The sequence below is a fragment of the Nyctereutes procyonoides genome, unplaced genomic scaffold, assembly GCF_905146905.1.
Source record: "Nyctereutes procyonoides isolate TBG_1078 unplaced genomic scaffold, NYPRO_anot_genome, whole genome shotgun sequence".
NCBI classification, from domain to species: Eukaryota; Metazoa; Chordata; class Mammalia; order Carnivora; family Canidae; genus Nyctereutes; species Nyctereutes procyonoides.
The window spans coordinates 3,094,698-3,112,999 of record NW_026575024.1 but is presented as its reverse complement, the minus strand read 5'-3'; positions in this window follow the sequence as shown (position 1 = coordinate 3,112,999).

Here is an 18,302-nt window from a genome sequence, read left to right as displayed (position 1 = left end):
ACAACAGGGCCCGAAAGATTTGCCAAAGAAGAGGAGTCAAGAGAAAAATGAGGCATGTGGCTCTTAACTGAGAATCCACACATGTCACCTCGGTTCATGGTCCATTGGCCCCAACCAGCCACTTGGCTCCACCTCGCTGCAGGGAGTCTGGGAGATAGAGGCAGGTGAGATGCTAAGAGGGGCCGGGGAGGGGTGGGGGGGGTTGAGGAGGTCTTCACAGCCAGGAGCCCAGGTGGGAAGGGCCGTGCCCACGGGAACAAGCTCTGCGGCTTCCGCTCGATTTTCCCTGCGTGTGAACTTCTAGAAACTAACGTCCACACTGAAGAGCAGGCAAGGACGCGGGACAAATCCTCCACTTCGTCTGCATTAGCGCCAGCCCCGGGTGATGGAGTAGCTGTGTCTGCCGCTGGCAGCGTATATGTTAAGAGGTGGACAAAGCCCCAGCAGCCATTAGCAGGTACCGCTTGCCTAATGCTCCATGAAGCACCTTGGAAATAGGCCACCCTGGGAAATAAATGATCCAGTGGCACCTGCGACCTCCAGCTCTGTCGGCGGGCGCTCCTATTCCCTGGAGCTAGTGGGCTCCCCCCAGCTCCCACCAATGCCTAGTGGGCTCCGGGGAAATGGGTGGCAGGAGCCAGCCTCATGGTTTACCTCTCGCCGTCCTGGGACTCCCGACCAGGCCCGCGCAGCTCACGTTTAATTATGAGGCTGTGCATGGCAGTGATGTTAAGGACAGGGCTGGGGTGCTGTTCCTGGGGACAGCCAGTGCACCTGTAACTTGGCTTTCCTTAAGAAGGAAAATTATTTTTTTTCCTGGTCTCAGGAAGAATACTAGGGAAACATGCAGAATCACACTGGAGGGTTTTAAACTAATGAGTTTCAGTTAAAGAAATTAAAAAAAAAACAACAACTTTCTATCTGGAGACAATTGGGAGAATCCTGTTCTAGAATTTGGGGTTTCTCCGCAGCTGTGTTATGTGGCAGCGGCTTGGTGAGAGGCCGGCGGCTTTCACATGGGGAGGGCTGTGGGGTGCACTTTGGGGCAGAGCCAGCTTTGTTGGTGGTACAAGGCCAAGGATAGGCCCTGGTGTGGTTTTCTACATACATAGAGCAAGAGCATTTCTTGGCAAGATTTATTCTTGGCTGAAAGCAAACATGCACATTCCAAAGGGAGAGATGGGGAGAGTTTGACACACTTTGGTTTGTGAGTAAGCAAACCCCAGATTAACGTTAGCAACGATAACGCCAGTAATAGTAACGACCTCATTGAGCTGGTGCCACAGGCCTGGCCCTAGTCCACGTGCCGTGCAGTCTTCCCAGAAGTCCCCCTCGCACAGAGGAGCCTGGTGACACAGATGGAACCGGGCCCGTGCTTGGTCAGCGTGGCACAGACCGCACGGCAGACGTCATCATTCCAAGTGATTCACTCTGCGTGTGGTCCCGCCGTCAGGGCAGCAGCGCCATCAGTGCCGCCGTTTTAAACGCTTACTGTGTGCGAAGCATTTCTGCGTGTCCGGGTGCACGCGTGCACACGCACGTGGAAAGAACACGACCTGGTGAGCTTGCAGGATCCAGCATGTGTGGCTGCTGCTGGACGTGGGAGCCAGGGCCATGCTGGGGAACCCCAGGAGAAATGGGGTCCTGATGCACATTCACTTCCAGCTCTGTGACCTCGGTCGTATCACTCTATCTCCCCGAACTTTGTGCTTTAGTCACTTTTTAAGCTTTCAGAATGTCAGGCTGTTATACACATGGAGAAGGATGCACGGGAAGGCCTAACGTCACAAATGCTCCCAAGGTGAACAGATGTGACCCACACTGGGATCAAGAACCAGCACAGCCTCCAGCTGGGCAGCCACCGGGCATCCCTCCCCGGAGCCCGTCACTGGCCGAGCCTTTTCTTACCTGTCAGGGGGTAAAGGCTGTGTGCCATCATCACCAAAAAGGCAGTGACAAGACAAGGGTGACCGTGTGCCCGGCTTGGTGCAAAGCCCTTGATGGGAACGATGCTGTGGGCCTCCTTGGAGAGCGCGATGCGCCCGGCGCTGGCTGCTCCCCCCACTTTGCAGACGAGGACAGCATGGGTCTGAGATGGGATCCAAACAAATGAGCCCAGTTGTGAGCGTGAACCCGGCAGTCCCACACTACTCCCAGGCTTTAGTTTCTCTTCCTACTTCCTTTTTTCACTCCAAGTATCTCCCTGGCTTGCTCGCCGGAGGGTGGCTGCAATGGAGTCCTGCCACGGACTACAGGTCAGGCCACCCGACAGCCGTCCCGGGCTGCGCTTATTTCCATTTTACCTCTGCAAGAGTCGAGGGGCCCCGGGAAGAAGCCAGCTCACGTGATAAATTATTCAACAGAAGGACAGAAAGCTCTGCTGCGCTGAACCTAAGGATTTGGGGGTAGACAATGGGAAATTATTAATAAAAGAGATTCCATCACTTTCCTCATCCCACAGTGGGAGAGACTCATGGAATCAACTCTGAGCGAAGGCATCAAGTTTAAGCTGCTAATTACTTCTTAATCATGCAGAATAAAAGCTACATCCCTTAAAATACACCAGACAGCTAAACCTAATCTTTGCTTTTCCCGGGTATCGTCGAAGGAATCCAGATGTTACTGTAATAAAACTGCTCCATAAACAAACAGAATACCCAGCTGTAGGAACTGACTCCTCAGCGTTTGTGTGCTCCCCAAAGGCTCTTCCTTGGGCTGGGGTCCTGAATGCTGCTCGCTGTGCACCCCCTGCCCCCCTGGCCGCCTCCACCGTGGACACAACCACATAACCAGAAGGGACACCGGCACAGAACTTGCCGAATCTCCGTGGGACCAAACCTGGGACCCGTCTGAAGCCTGTGTCTTCCGGCAAGTGAAGGGCACCCCTGGGTCTTGGGGGGTCTGGCCGTAGAGAGGGTGCTCTTGAGCAGAGTGAATAAGTTTAACTCAGACACATGTAGGTGCTACCATTTATTTTAGGTCTGTCAGTATTAATAATAGTGGAAGTAGCCGGCGTTCGCGGCTTTAGTGCGCACTCTTGCCCCGAACCCCCACAACACCATGGGGTAGCTCCTGTCACTGGCAGATTCGCAGGTGCAGTCATTTCCCTAAAGTCCCTCATAAGCATTTCGGGGAAGGTGGAATGTGAGCACAGAAGACCTGGTTCTGCTGTTATTTTACAAAACGTTCCTCTTTGGTTTGAGCTGGCCTCTGAGCTTCCAAAACAACTTCAGTTGAACTCATGGTTTTGTATAAGAAAGTTGGTTTTCGAGGTCACCAAATAAGTGCATTTTAAGATATTTATTCTTTTATCTTATAAGTAACTCTATGTTTACAAAATGGTAAGTGTTCACTCGCTGGAAACATTTTGAACAACACCAAGAGCAAATTAGGGGCCGCCTGAATCCCATCCCCCAATTTCATGTTTTGCCGAATATTCTCCTCAACATGCTCCATTCTGGGACTGTCTCAAGATGCAGGTGACTCCAAAGATGCTCCAAGAAGAAAGGGACTCTGATGTCATGTTGGTTGGGAAACACTTGGAGGATCTGAGAAGTTCTGTAGGAAATAAACCCTTTGGTTTGATCCGCTGTCATGTTTCCCAAACCAACTTTTGCACGGAATGCCTTATCCCGTAATATGGGCATGCCCCGAGAAAGGTGGGCCATACAGGACTGCACCCAGCCAACAGGTGTTTATGGGGTCCGGCTGCTTACCACGTTCGGCTCTGGAGGCCCAGGGGTGCAGGAGGCAAATGCTCTCCTACAGGGCCCGTCTCCTGGTGGAAAGAGAGCACACAGGTGAACAAGAAGATGACGAAACGCACAGGTGCTTTCAGACGCTGACCACGGCCACCAAGAAGATAAGACGTGCACATGGCACCTCCTTGCGCAGAGGCCTTCTCAAGGACGAGATGGAATGAGCCAAGCAAAGCATGCTGGTTCTGGGGAAGAGCTGGAGTGAAAACCTTTTGACCCCTATAAATAAAGATGAAGATGTGGGTATGTAATTTTATATATTTGATATCATGCTGTATGTTGACACTTGCCTTTTCCACTCAATTAAAATGTCAAAGATGACATTTCTAGTCAATGAATGCATTGCACTATTGTCATGTTTAACAACTGGAGAACATTTATTAACCAATCACCCGCTGGTGGAAACTCCGTGCTGTCGTCTGCTCCGGCTGCTGTGGCAGGAATAGCACAGACTGGGTGGCTTGTGTTCGTCACAGCTCTGGAGACAGAGGAGCCAAGCTCAGGTGCCGGTGGATCCAGGGTCTGGATCGGCTCATATTTTCTTCTAGTTTTTTTTTTTTTTGTCTCTGTTTTTCTTTTCCCTGAAACCTTTTATCCTTTAGGAATGTGCTTACTAGGGGGATCCCTGGGTGGCTCAGTGGTTTAGCTCCCACCTTCTGCCTAGGCAGAGTCCTGGGATCGAGTCCCGCATCGGGCTCCTTGCAGGGAGCCTGCTCCTCCCTCTGCCTGTGTCTCTGCCCCCCCACCCCTCTCTCTCTGTCTCTCATGAATAAATAAAATCTTAAAAAAAAGTAATTTTGCTTTATAGTAAGGAGTGAATTAGGGCTCCAGTTTTATGTTTTCCAAATGGCTATTCAGCTATTCCATCCTTTCTCCTGTTAGAAACGACCGCGGTCCCTACCTACTTGGGAACTTAACTATGATCTTGATTTCTGTTCTTGAGAGCGGTCTTTTGATCTCTTAGCTAAACCATACTGCTTTACCTACTGTTGCCATATAATACATTTTTAATATCTGGCAAGACCAGTTCCTCAATACTGGTCTTGTAAATAATTCTCCTGGCTGTTATAAGATAAACATCTTATAATTTACCCTAAAAAGCATCTTATAACACTTCCAAATAAATTTTTTTTTTTGCATGCTAAAATTTTTTTTTTTCAAGCTAAAATATCTCCCACATTGGGATCATATTGAACTTAAAGACTACTTTAGGAAAAATTGTATCTTTATTGTAATGTCTTCTTATTCAATAAAACAAGATATGACTATTTATTGAATTATTTTAACTGATCTTCATTAGAAACTTACTTTTTGCTTCATTTCCATTGTGCACATTTATTGTTAAATTTATTTCTAGGTGTCTTAAGGCTTAGGTTCAATTGCAAATGATTTTCTAAATTACATATTTTCTAACTTTTTATAATTTACATATGAGACTCTAAATTATACTGATTGCTATATAACTGATCATACTATTGTGTGTTTATTATTTTAATGTTTTTTTTCTATTATTTTGGGTTTTCCCAGAAGTATACCCTCTTTAGTTACAAATTAGGACTGATTTTGCCTCAGATGAACATAGGGGAAGGGAGGGAAAAATAAAATAAGATGAAATCAGAGAGGAAGACAAACCATAAGAGACTTTTTTTTTTAGGATTTTATTTATTTATTCATGACAGACACACAGAGAGAGAGAGGCAGAGGGAGAAGCAGGCTCCATGCAGGGAGCCGGACCTGGGACTCGATCCCAGGTCTCCAGGATCACGCCCTGGGCCAAAGGCGGGCACCAAACCACTGGGCCACCAGGGTTGCCCAACCATAAGAGACTCTTAACTCTAGGGCACACACTGAGGGGTACTGGAGGGGAGGGGGGTGGAGGGAACGGGGTAATTGGGGGATGGGCATTAAGGATGGCAGAGAATGTAATGAGGTGTTACATGCAACCGATGAATCACTAAATACTACCTCTGAAACTAATAATACACTGTATGTTAATTAAATTGAATTTAAATAAATTTTTTAAAAAATTATGGTTGGTTTTGCCTCTTCTCATGATCATGACTGCTTTCATATTTTTGTCTAATTCTGCTCAGTACTTTCAGAACAATGTTATACAATTGTAGTGATAAAGGGCACTCAGAACTGTTTTTTTTTTTTTTTACTTAAATGGAATGCTTCTAGAATTTTTTTCAATGATGGTAATTTTTTGTATTGAAATGTGTGTTTTTAAAAATCTTTAGAAGGAGGTATCCACCATTTCCATTTCAAGTATCAGAAGTGGATTTGATGAAATATCTTTATGGTTTTTAAGAAAAGAAATGATTGTATGCTTCATTTTCTTTTGTTCTATTAACATGGTAAAAAGCGTTTTTAAAAGTTTCTTAAACTGAATAGTTCTCGGACGGTGCGCATCACTAGCTCTTTGTCACGATGTATTATTTACTTCTATTTGCTAACCCTTTATTCAAGCCTTCTGCATAAACCCTCTCTAAGTACTCTTCCTGTGGTATCCTACGTCAGGCCCGGCATCCAGCTGATGCTGGCTTCGTAAAAACTCTCAGGTGACTTTTGTCTTTCTCTGTGGGCTGGGATTGTTTAAATAGTGTAGGAACAATCAAAGACTCTGGCAAGCAGTAACTCATAGCCCACTACTGAGAGAGTAAATTGTTTCAGCCACTTCGGACAGTAATTTGCTAATATCCGGTTAAGTCTAAAGCATTTATACCCTATAACCCCACAACTGCACTCTGTACCCGTACCCTAGAGAAACACTTTTGTGAGCACAGACATATGTGCCAGGATTTCCACTGCAGTGTTGGTTTGATTAACAAATTGGACATGACCTAAATGCTTTTCACTGGAGGACCAGAGGTAATTTATGCAAAGACTAATCTGTGGCGGTTGAAGTGATTGGATTAGTTCTCCCCACTTCAGGCTGGAAAAGTCTCAAAAACAAAATACCAGGGGAGGGAGAAGAAGATGAAAAAAAAAAGTCCATTTTGATACAATCTGTGTGCAAACAACACAGGAAGCAAGGCTATATATGATTTTGGATGCACATGCATTATCAAAAGGGAAGAAAGGGAAGAATATTCATCACCGGTAAGAATCTGGTTTTCCATGGAGGAGGAGGAGGAGGGACAGAAGGGGTCACTTAAATGTCTTGGTTTTATTTTATTTATTAAACCAAAAAGGTGGGATCCCTGGGTGGCTCGGCGGTTTAGTGCCGCCTTCGGCCCAGGGCGTGATCCTGGGGTCCTGGGATCGAGCCCCACGTCGGGCTCCCTGCATGGAACCTGCTTCTCCCTCTGCCTGTGTCTCTGCCTCTCTCTGTCTCTGTGTCTCTCATGAATAAATAATTAAAATATTTTTAAAAAAATAAATAAACCAAAAAGGTCTGCAGTAAATACGGAAAACCCATGGCATCTTATAAAACTGAGCGGTGAGACGTGTACTTGTTACATTAACCACACTTCATTTACGGTTTTACCTTCTCTGCAGGCTGTATTCACTTTTACCTGGTTTCTTGCTTAAGGACTGAGAGGGTTTATTCGGTGTCCTATTGTGTTTACACTCATTTTTCTTGCTTATCTTCTTTCTTAGAACTGGAGGTAGACACAGGGTGGTGGTAGCTGCTATTCTTTGGGTATTCCGAGTGGGATAGCACAGGGCTTGGCATGTAGTAGGTGTTCCATAAACGCCAGGTGACATCATCTTCCTCCTCCTCACCACACTGGCACAATGCCAGATTTCAGGTTGCACTACAAAGCTGTGGTCATCAAGACAGTGTGGTACTGGCACAAAAACAGACACATAGATCAATGGAACAGAATAGAGAACCCAGAAGTGGACCCTCAACTCTACGGTCAGCTAATATTCGACAAAGGAGGAAGGAGTATCCACTAGAAAAAAGACAGTCTCTTCAATAAATGGTGCTGGGAAAATTGGACATCCGCATGCAGAAGAATGAAACTGGGCCACTCTCTTTCACCAGACACAAAGATAAACTCAAGATGGATGAAAGATCTAAATGTGAGACAAGACTCCATCAACATCCTAGAGGAGAACACAGGCAACACCCTTTTTGAACTTGGCCACAGTAACTTCTTGCAAGATACATCCACGAAAACAAAAGAAACAAAAGCAAAAATGAACTATTGGGACTTCATCAAGATAAGAAGCTTTTGCACAGCAAAGGATACAGTCAACAAAACTCAAAGACAACCTACAGAATGGGAGAAGATATTTGCAAATAACATATCAGATAAAGGGCTAGTTTCCAAAATCTATAAAGAACTTATTAAACTCAACACCAAAGAAACAAACAATCCAATCATGAAATGGGCAAAAGACATGAAGAGAAATCTCACAGAGGAAGACATAGACATGGCCAACATGCACATGAGAAAATGCTCTGCATCACTTGCCATCAGGGAAATACAAATCAAAACCACAATGAGATACCACCTCACACCAGTGAGAATGGGGAAAATTAATAAGGCAGGAAACAACAAATGTTGGAGAGGATGTGGAGAAAAGGGAACCCTCTTACACTGTTGGTGGGAATGTGAACTGGTGCAGCCACTCTGGAAAACTGTGTGGAGGGTCCTCAAAGAATTAAAAATAGACCTGCCCTACGACCCAGCAATTGCACTGTTAGGGATTTACCCCGAAGATTCAGATGCAATGAAACGCCGGGGCACCTGCACCCCGATGTTTCTAGCAGCCATGTCCGCGATAGCCAAACTGTGGAAGGAGCCTCGGTGTCCATCGAAAGATGAATGGATAAAGAAGATGTGGTCTATGTATACAATGGAATATTACTCAGCCATTAGAAACAACAAATACCCACCATTTGCTTCAACGTGGATGGAACTGGAGGGTATTGTGCTGAGTGAAGTAAGTCAATCGGAGAAGGACAAACAGTGTATGTTCTCACTCATTTGGGGAATATGAATAATAGTGAAGGGGAATATAAGGGAAGGGAGAAGAAATGTGTGGGAGATATCAGAAAGGGACACAGAACATAAAGACTTCTAACTCTGGGAAATGAACTAGGGGTGGTGGAAGGGGAGGAGGGCGGGGGGTGGGGGTGAATGGGTGACGGGCACGGAGGGGGACACTTGACGGGATGAGCACTGGATGTTATTCTGTATGTTGGTAAATTGAACACCAATAAAAATTAATAAAAAAAAATAAATGTGAGACAAGATTCCATCAAAATCCTAGAGGAGAACACAGGCCACACCCTTTTTGAACTCGGCCACAGTAACTTCTTGCAAGATACATCCACGAAGGCAAGAGAAACAAAAGCAAATATGAATTATTGGGACTTCCTCTTATTTATTCATGAGTTGAATGACACCTGTCCACTGGCATCCTCTGACTGAGATCCCATTCTAATTGCATTTGGTGGATTCTTATCCCCTAGTTTCAGGGGAGGCCAAGCTGACTTGTCCATTTGTGAATTCCTAGGTCAATGGTTCTCAACTAGGACTCATTTTGCATTTCAGGGATGTTTGTCAATGTCTGGAGACATTTTTGGTTATCGACATTTTTGGGTGGCTTGGCGGGGTGAGGGCTGTGCTACCAGCATCTAGTGGGGAGACCAGGACGCAGCTAAACACCCTATACTGTGCAGGGGGGACAGTCCCATTCCTGTGAAGAACCATGCTGCTCCAGATGTAACTGGCCCAGAGGCTGAGCACTTCACTTTAGGCCCAGTCAACGAGCCACTCTGCACAACACTTTACCCAATGGCTTGGCTTTGGAGACATGACAGGCACTTCCCCATCAAGTCCACCTGGTATAGTTTAACATGCCCTAGGCAGTGGGTGTTGTGCCGCTGCTGACTGACCTTCATCTACTCTCTAGCTGTGTTCATATGCACAGTGGAAAACGAAGTCCTAAGCTGGGTTTAGATCTTTGCTATGTCACCTCTTTTGTGCATTCACTTAACAGGTATTTACATCGCACCTCCTGTGCACTGGACACAAGGCCCAGCTATGTTCGGGTACTCCCAGTCCAGCGGGAAGGCAGGCAGAAGCAGCACACGCTGAACAAGTGCGCGTTGGAGGGCAGCAGTGTGTGGGTGGAAGGTCGGAGAGCAGTCGGCAGCATCTAGGTAGACAGTCTCTCAGTCTCCTGAGGCTGTAACGAATCACGACAAACTTGGTGACTCCAAACACCAGAAACCTGCTCTCCCACCATCTACAGGCCAGAAGTCTGTAATTCAGGTGATGGCAGGGCTGTGTCCTCCCTGGGAGCCCTAGGGAAGGCTCCTGCCTCACCCCTTCTGGGCTCTGGTGACTCCAGGTGTTCTTGGCTTGTGGCTGCATCACGCTAGCCTCTGTCTCCATCTCCACGTGGTCTCTCCTCCATGTCTGGGTCTCCTTCCCTTCCATCTCATATGAGGACACTTATCATCGAATTTAGGGCTGGCCTGCAAAATCCAGGAAGACCTCATCTCTAGATCCTTAATTATATCCTAAAACACCAGACCCTTTTTTTTTTTTTCCAAAATAAGGTCACATTGGAGGTTCCAGAGATAAGGACGTGGACATATCTTTCAGGAGGCCACTATTCAACGCCTCCAGAACTACACAATCTTCCTGGAAGCCTCTAGCTGATTTCCTTTTTCCCATTAACCACCGATGGGAAATGCTGGCTTCGACCAGACAGGCCCCAGCCACCCCTGGTGCTCACACACAAAGGGGCTCTAGACCCGGGAGGACAAGCAGGAGGCTCTCCACCTCCTCCTCCTCTCTGTCTTCCACACGTGCCAAATGTTGTGTTCCCTCTATGCTTTGAATTTATCTTCCAAAAACAGAGATTCTGACCTGAGTGTGCAGCAGAATCGCCCGGAGGACTCGGGTTCAGGTTCACAGCCACGTCACAGACAAGTTCCTGGCGACACCGATGCTGCTGACCTGGAGCCGTGCTCTGGGAACCATTGGGCTCAAAAGTTCTTCCTGCTTCTCAACCCCAAGTCCCCTCCAGGCTCACTTTAGCCTGAAGCCTCCTGCTGGCTCCAACCCACAGCTCTTGCCTTCCTTCTTCTCCTGAAATGCCTTCAGCCCCATTCGGAGTGCGTGCCTTGCAGCCAAGGCCAGTGCCTCATTGCCTCCACTTCCCCAGCATCCAGTGCACGTCCGTGTGGATGGCCCCCAGCGGACGGGGCTGCGTGAATGAGTGAAGGAGACTCAGGCACAGTCCCCCTCCTCAAGGAGCTCGTGAGCACCGTGGGAGCGTACGCCGTGCAAGGCTCTGCACTCGGCAGGCCTGTGTGCACACAGGGGGTTGGCAACGTGACCCCGATTCAGCGATCTGACTGCCCTGGGCCTCAGCGGCCTCGGCGGTGGAGAGGGGGGCAGAACAATACTACTCACCCCACAATTGGGGGTCTCGGATGTGATAAAAGCACGTGAAGTGCTCACTGCGTCTATTAAGTGACTAGGAAACATTAATTATTGTTCACGAGTATCAGCACACTACCACGCGGGGCCAGGGGGTGCACCTGGGCTTTCTCTCGCTGCAACAAGGTGAGCTGCTCCTCGCCGCACGTGGGCTAAGCCCTCCTGCAGAGCTTCTCCGGCTGGGGGTGCGCGGCTCGGTGGGCGCGGGGCTGAGAGTCAGAGCTGGGCCAAGCCCCCCAAGAAGCCTGGGGTGCTGACCCGGAGCACCGCTTTCCTTCCTAGCGAGCAATTTCGGTTTTTGAAAACTATTGTCTTTAGACATTACCAAGTAGAATGAAAATGCTCATACATTTTAAGGTAAGACATCCAGATTTTAGTAGGTGCTGCAGGCAGAGCCCCCAGCCGTGGGGGGCTCCTTCCTCCAGGGTGCTCCCATGGTGCCCGGCGCAGAACTGCAAGCAGGCCGAGGGCTCGGGCCTGGAGGAAGTCAGTGCATTCGTGGAGCTGCTCTTCACGCACTTCTCTTCTCCTTACACAAATGTTTTTGCAACCCTGTGCCCTGAGGCCGTGTTTCAGACCGAGGCGGGCCCTGCAGGCATCGCCCCCCCCACTGTCCCCCCACTGCCCCCCCCCCCCCCGCGGCCGCTGAACCCGAGGAAGTGCATTTGATTGTTCGAGATCTGAACAGTCCGGCCCTCACCTTCCTGGCCTTTTGTGCTGGGACAAGGCCAGTCAGTGCTGTGAGCTCCTGCCAGGGGTGACTTGGTTTAATCAAACCACTGTGTGCCTGGGGGAGCTCCCCGCCTGCCCCGATTATACGTGCATCCTCCCTGCGCTGCTTCGCACACCCCCAGTCACATTCCTCCAATTTCGTTACATTTCAGAGCACAACACAGGAGGGTCGGATACAAACCGCGCAGCCTCTGTCTCAGAGAACATCGAGTCCACGCACGGCAGCTGCTCCGGCCCCGCTTGGCCTTGGGCTGAAGGCACCGTGTGGTTTTGGGTCTGGTGTGGTGGGAGCAGGAGGGCCCGGCCACCTCCCCTTCCTGCTTCCAGCTCTGTCCGTTCCCAGTTGGCGCCACTGCCCGGCCTCCCCCGGTCACTGCTCTCTGACCTGTGGGGTGGCCTCCCAGGCACATTCTCCAGAGGTGGGGCCTTCTCAGCACTTCAAAGGGCCAGCATGGTCACTTTACGTATCTCCAGAAAGACTCCAGGTCAGGATCTCTCAGCCGTATTGGCGTCTGGGGCTGGATAGTCTCTGCTGTGGGGCTGACCTATGCAGCTAGGACGTTTAGCAGCAGCCTTGGACTCTACCCACCAGGTGCCAGTAATAGCCACCCCCCAGACGAGATGAGAAATGCCTGCAAAACCTCCCCAGAAACAGAAAATGCCCTGGGCTGAGACCCACTCAGGTGGGTGCGGACCGGGACCAGGCCACTCAGCTCCAGGTCTCCGTGGTTGGCTAGAGAGAGGCCTACAGAACCCCAGTGCAGGGGGAGCCTCCCTCACCCCCTATCAGAGGCTGAGCTCCACCCAGGTCCTGCTCGGGGTGGCGGGGGCGGTGGCAGGATAGGCCTCACGGTGGCCTCTGAGCCTCCTCCTTGAGTCGGGTTTTCGGGTGCTGTGGGCCGTGGCTGCAGACACGGAGCCCTGTCTCCCTCCCCCAGGCTGTTCTTGCCTCACCGGCTCGGGGCTCTCCCGGGCACCAGGGGCCCCGGGCTCGGGATCAGAGGGCTCCCAGGGGGCAGGTGTCGGACCTCGGGAAAGCTTCTCTCTTCCACGGCTGGACACTCGGTGTTATTCTCTTCTCTACATTGTTTTGTGTCTTCTGAGGTGTTCACACAGTAAGACAAAAATAAGTGAGGTTTTAGGCCGTCGTCTGCGGAAAGTGGCGCTCAGGGTCCAGGAGGCTGAGCAGCTGACGGGCCTCGGAGCAGGAGCCACGCGGCGGGCTCTTCCGCACGATCATCGCGGAGATCATTTCCTCTGTCGCCGTGCATTCATCGTGCCTCCAGGCCCCTATGTCCACACGCAGAGTCTGCGTCTGATTGGCAAGATCAGGACCTGGAGAGGCTGTGAGGACGCGGCGAGACGGGCCGAGGAGGCGGCCCTCTCATTACGCGGCTACCTGCCAACGGCACACGCGCCTAATTGGCACATTTGACTGTGGATTGCTCGGTCCTTTAAATACCCCCTCTGATGTGTTAAAATTAGCCTCCTCCTAAACCACGAGAAGAAAAAGGAAAGTCCTTTTTAAGCAAATGTGTGGTGAAGGCTCCCATTTGTCTGGATCAGTTAAAAGTGGCCCTACCTGCAGCCCCGGGCGGATGCCAGGTGACCTTGCAAGGCAACATCTGACTTAAGATGTTAGAATTCTCCCCGTTTGATTGGGAAACAAAGACTTCCTTGACACTTCAGAGCATTTGTAGCACAATGGGAACTGGGAAGGGGAGGCCGGGGCGGAGGGGAGAGACCAGAGGGGCACACTGGCCACTGGGACGGGGAGTCCAGGCGCAGGGGCAGAGGGCAGAGGCATATGTGTGGGGTTTGCTGCACACAAACAGGATTCTATCTGGTTTTTCTCTGCCCCCACCCAGTGAGGATCATGGTGCTGGCTCATCTTGGCCCCTGCCATGCTCGCCTGCTCCATCCCCTTGTCACCGCAGGGGCGCTCGGAGCGTGGAGGGTCTGCATCTGCCCGGCATCCTCTAAGGCCAGGGAAGGAGCGGAGATTTGAACCCACGTCTGTCTGAATCCAAGGTTAGCCTCATTGAGTTGTCTTGCTGCTAAGGTCAAGAGAGAAATCAATCTTGCTTGTGCTTCCTCTCTAATCAAACAGAAGTCCCCAAAGACCTAGCGACACATTTGGGGCCATGCAAATAAAATTAAGCCCTCTGGGAATGCTCCAGGCCTTGAACTTCACCTGGTCAGACCAGGGCCAGATGCTAGGCCTGTCAATCCTTGGCTGCGAGACCTCAGCTTAACTCACCGGGAAGGTGTGGATGTTTGAACAGCATCAACTCAGAGGGGTGTCACGCCAGATTGCTGGACACGGCTAATGAACAGAGCTCAGGGTCGGACGCTGCTCTGTCCAACCCATCTCTGTCCTCTACTTGCTGTGACTCTTGTTTGGTTGCTTCATGGACCTGCTTCACCTGGAAAAGAAATTGAAAGTAAAAATCAAGAAGATGGGGGCAGAGAGAGACTTACGTCCCGGGTTTGGTCTGGAGACTCACAGGTGATGGACGGAGCTCCCTCGCAACAGGTGGAAGCAGAGCTGCGAAGGGACATGAGGGGCTGGGGGCCAGGCATCCCCAGCCCTCCTCCCGGCCCTCCTCCTCACTGCACCCTCCACCTTATCTTTTGCTAGCCCAAATTATTCCCCTCCCCACAACTCTGGATCCAGGGTTGAAAAATCAGGATCCAGAAGAGGGGCAGTCTCCAGGCTCTCCTGTGCTATGTAGACTCTGGCTTGTAGGTAACACACACAGGAGACTAGAAGGGGCCCCAGGGCCTGGGGAATCTACACAAGGAGAGGGAGAGGGAGAAGGAGAGCAAGCGAGGGTTACTTTGGGGTGTCAGGAGGATATTTTGGGGCTTGGCAGGTGAGAAATCTGGAAGGTATGAACCCACTGGGGAAGAAAGCGGTTTTGGAGAAAGGATGCTTTTGGGTTACTGATAGGATGTTTGCAGAGAGAAGCAAGAAAAGATTGCAAGGGATTCCATGCAAAGACTAGGCCATGTGGAGCACTGGTGTGTCTGAGGGCATATCGCAGAGGTGTTCTGGAACATCCTCTGGGGAAAGGCTGTTTGGCTATTTCACCACGGGGTGGGCAGTGTTTTATAGTGTGCTGAGTGCTTTTACGAGCACTTTCTCCTCTGAGTCTCTCCCAAGCACTATGAAAAAGGCACAGTTTAGATTTTTACACGTGTGCATCCTTAGGGCTGTGCCTTCCCCGACTGCCACGAGAGTAGGATTCTGGGTCCCCTGGCATAAACGCTGAGCTTTGGCCATTCACCGAATGTCAAGTTTTATTACAGCATCAGTCATACCGTTTATTCATTGGCTTAAGGAATTACATAAACATTCTGCCTGTGACTGTTTGTAGGCAAGCAAATATGGTCAGATAGAGCTTTTGGAGGAAGCAATACTAGAGCCTCCAGAAAGATGAACAAGAATCCATTACGAGAACGGCTGGGGTGGCGGGAGGGGGAGAAGGAAGTAAGCAAGGTGGAAGCATCCAGTGTGTCAGAGCCGGGCTGCTGGAAGCACAGAGTTTGCGGAGATCTGCTGGGTTGGGCCATCTTATCATTTTACGTTCCGTATCTTAAACTGCATGTCAATGGCATAGAGCCCAACCTATCGATCTGCAATAAATTGCAGATAATTACACTTTATAAGTACAATTTGCAAAAAAGGCAACAATTTAAACCTAATTTTCCCCCCTGTGCCATTGATTTGTGAATTCCTAATGTTTTATCTAGAATCCAAGTCGGGATATACCAGAGCCCAGCAATTGTGTGTTGCTCTACTTTTCTAAAGATTAGTTATTTTTCAAATGAACAGCTGGTAATGACATGCTAACAGATAAATCGATGCAATAATTCATTTAACTATCTCCTTAAGTTTATCTTTCAACAAGAATATAATGTGACATCCAACATCTAGATTCTTCTAGAATCCCCCAGTGTTATCTCCATTTTTTTTAAAGATTTTTAATTTATTTATTCATGAGAGATGTATAGAGAGAAGCAGAGACACAGGCAGAGGAGAAGCAGGCACCATGCAGGGAGCCCGACGTGGGACTCGATCCCGGGTCTCCAGGATCATGCCCTGGGCCGAAGGCGGCACTAAACCGCTGAGCCACCCAGGGATCCCTGTTATCTCCATTTTAAAGGAGGGAACATGAAGGTACAGAATGGTCAGATGATTTGTGTGTGGTTCCCCCTACTAATAAGGGGTCACTTTGGGATGAAAAGCCAGCTTTTCCAACGGAGGGTTATGTCTGTAAAGTCACATACGGAAACGATGGTGAAGGACTCGCAGGTCCTGCAGTCTACGGGCCCCTCCTCCCGAGGCCGCGGCCTGTCTGTTATCCAACGAGAATGCTGGGAGGGGTGTTTGTGCAGAGGGGCCTGGAGAGCTGCTACATTATGCAAACTTGATTATCCTGTCTGACATTATTGATGTCAGCAGCCATTGTGAAATGAAGTTTGGGAGATGGAGTGTGGAGGCTAGCACTTGTAATTTTTAATAATCATCCTCTTTTGCTTCTTGCAGGGAGGCGGTGGGGGAGAAGCAGAGCTTCAGGGCTGTGGCCACTTTAATGGAATCTGTCTGTCATGATAAGGAAGTGGAGAGTCTCTCAGCACTCTACAGGCAGGCTTGGGGCTCGAGCCATGGGTTTTCTGGTGAGTAAATTCCTCAAGAACCTCAGATATTCTGCACCGTGTAGCAGATTGGGAGTGACAGGCGGGCCAAAGAGACTGTGACTCTGATGTTTATTCGTCTCTGAAATCCTGGTGCCCTTCATAGGGCTTGGTGTCCAGCAGGGGCTGGCACAATGATGGCCATTTCCTAGCTTAATAAAGAACCTTTCCGCATAGAGTTTCAACAGCTCATGTGTTGTGTTGTCGACCCCTGTGAGTTCAACATCCCTCAATCCAAGCTACCTACTCAGTTTCTATTTTGGATGCCACATGACTAGGGCTGGACTGATAGCGTCCCCTTAGGATGCTTCACCTGAAGACCAATGAATGACACCACTATTACCCAGTCATCCAAGCAGGTGTGGCACCGGGCGTCAGTTTTGACTTCTGCTCTACTTTGCTCCATGTACCCACTTGTTTAGCAAGGAACGTCTCTTCTCTGTCCTTCCCGTCTCTTAAATCTGCCAGCTTCTCTCCAACCCCACCATCCGCTCTCGGAGCCTTGGAGCCATCCTAGCTCGTGCTGAGAGCTACAGCAGTCTCCTAATGGGTTCCCTGTCTGCCCATTCTCCACGTAGTAGCCAGAAGGGCATCTAGTCAATGCTTATGTAAAACCTTCCTCCATGGCCTCTTACCTTAAAGTTCAGGTCCTCACATGGCCTAAGGCCCTCTGCGGTCTGGTCCTTACCAACTTCTTCATCCCTATCTCCCACCCAGTTCCCCACCTCCCTAATCCATCTCCTTGTCAACATGCCATGCCTCCTTGAACGCAGCCTCCACATGCACTGTACCCTCTGCCTTGGGCATCCTTCTCCTGCTCCCTCGTCTGGCCAACTCTTGCTTCTCTGCCCAGTCTCAACTTGAGAGGGTCTTTAGGGAGGATTTCCCTGAGGAATAGGAAAAGCAGACATTAGAAAGGCCTTGCTATATGTCAGGTACTCACCAATTTGCATAGGCCCAGCTTCCAGCTTCCTTAATCCTGGTGATAACCCTATGACACAACTACTGTGTTATCTGTAGTTTGCAGATTGGGAAACTGAGGTGCCGAGAGGTAAATGAACTTGTCCAAGGCCACGAACTAACGATAGCCAGGACTCAAAGGCAAGCATCTCGGCTCTTCAGCCTGTGCTCCGACGGCCATACCACAGCGTCTCAGCCCAGACTGTGGCTGGTGATACCCCTGTACCCCACACACCCCAGAACTCAACTTGCACGGTGAACGCCTTCTCTCAAAGGAGATCCGTCCTTGGAGCCATTAGGGCCCCGGGAGCCAAACGGGAGCCTGGCAGAAACAGTGGCTGCGGTGAATCGGGAGAGGGAAAGCCAGCTACGCCGAAGCTGGCTTCACAGGAGGGTTTTATTCAATAATTAATAGCAATGGGCAACGCAGATGTGACATTAGGAAAATTTAATTAGAACATGCGACTTATACATGTAATTGGATGCCTAGGGGTAATAATGCATTTTCACAATACTTCAAACCAAACCAAACAAAACAAAAAACAAAAGAAAAGAAAAGATAAAAAGAAAAAGGCCTGCTTTAAGTCAGGAAATGGGATGAGTCGTGAACAGCTGCAGACAGTGGGCTGTCATTCCTGTTGTCCCGAGGGTCACTTCTGTAACCCAGCGTGTGGCACAGGACGTGCACTTGGTAGGTGCTCATGAAGCTGCTGTTGTGGGCTCTAGTGGTGACATT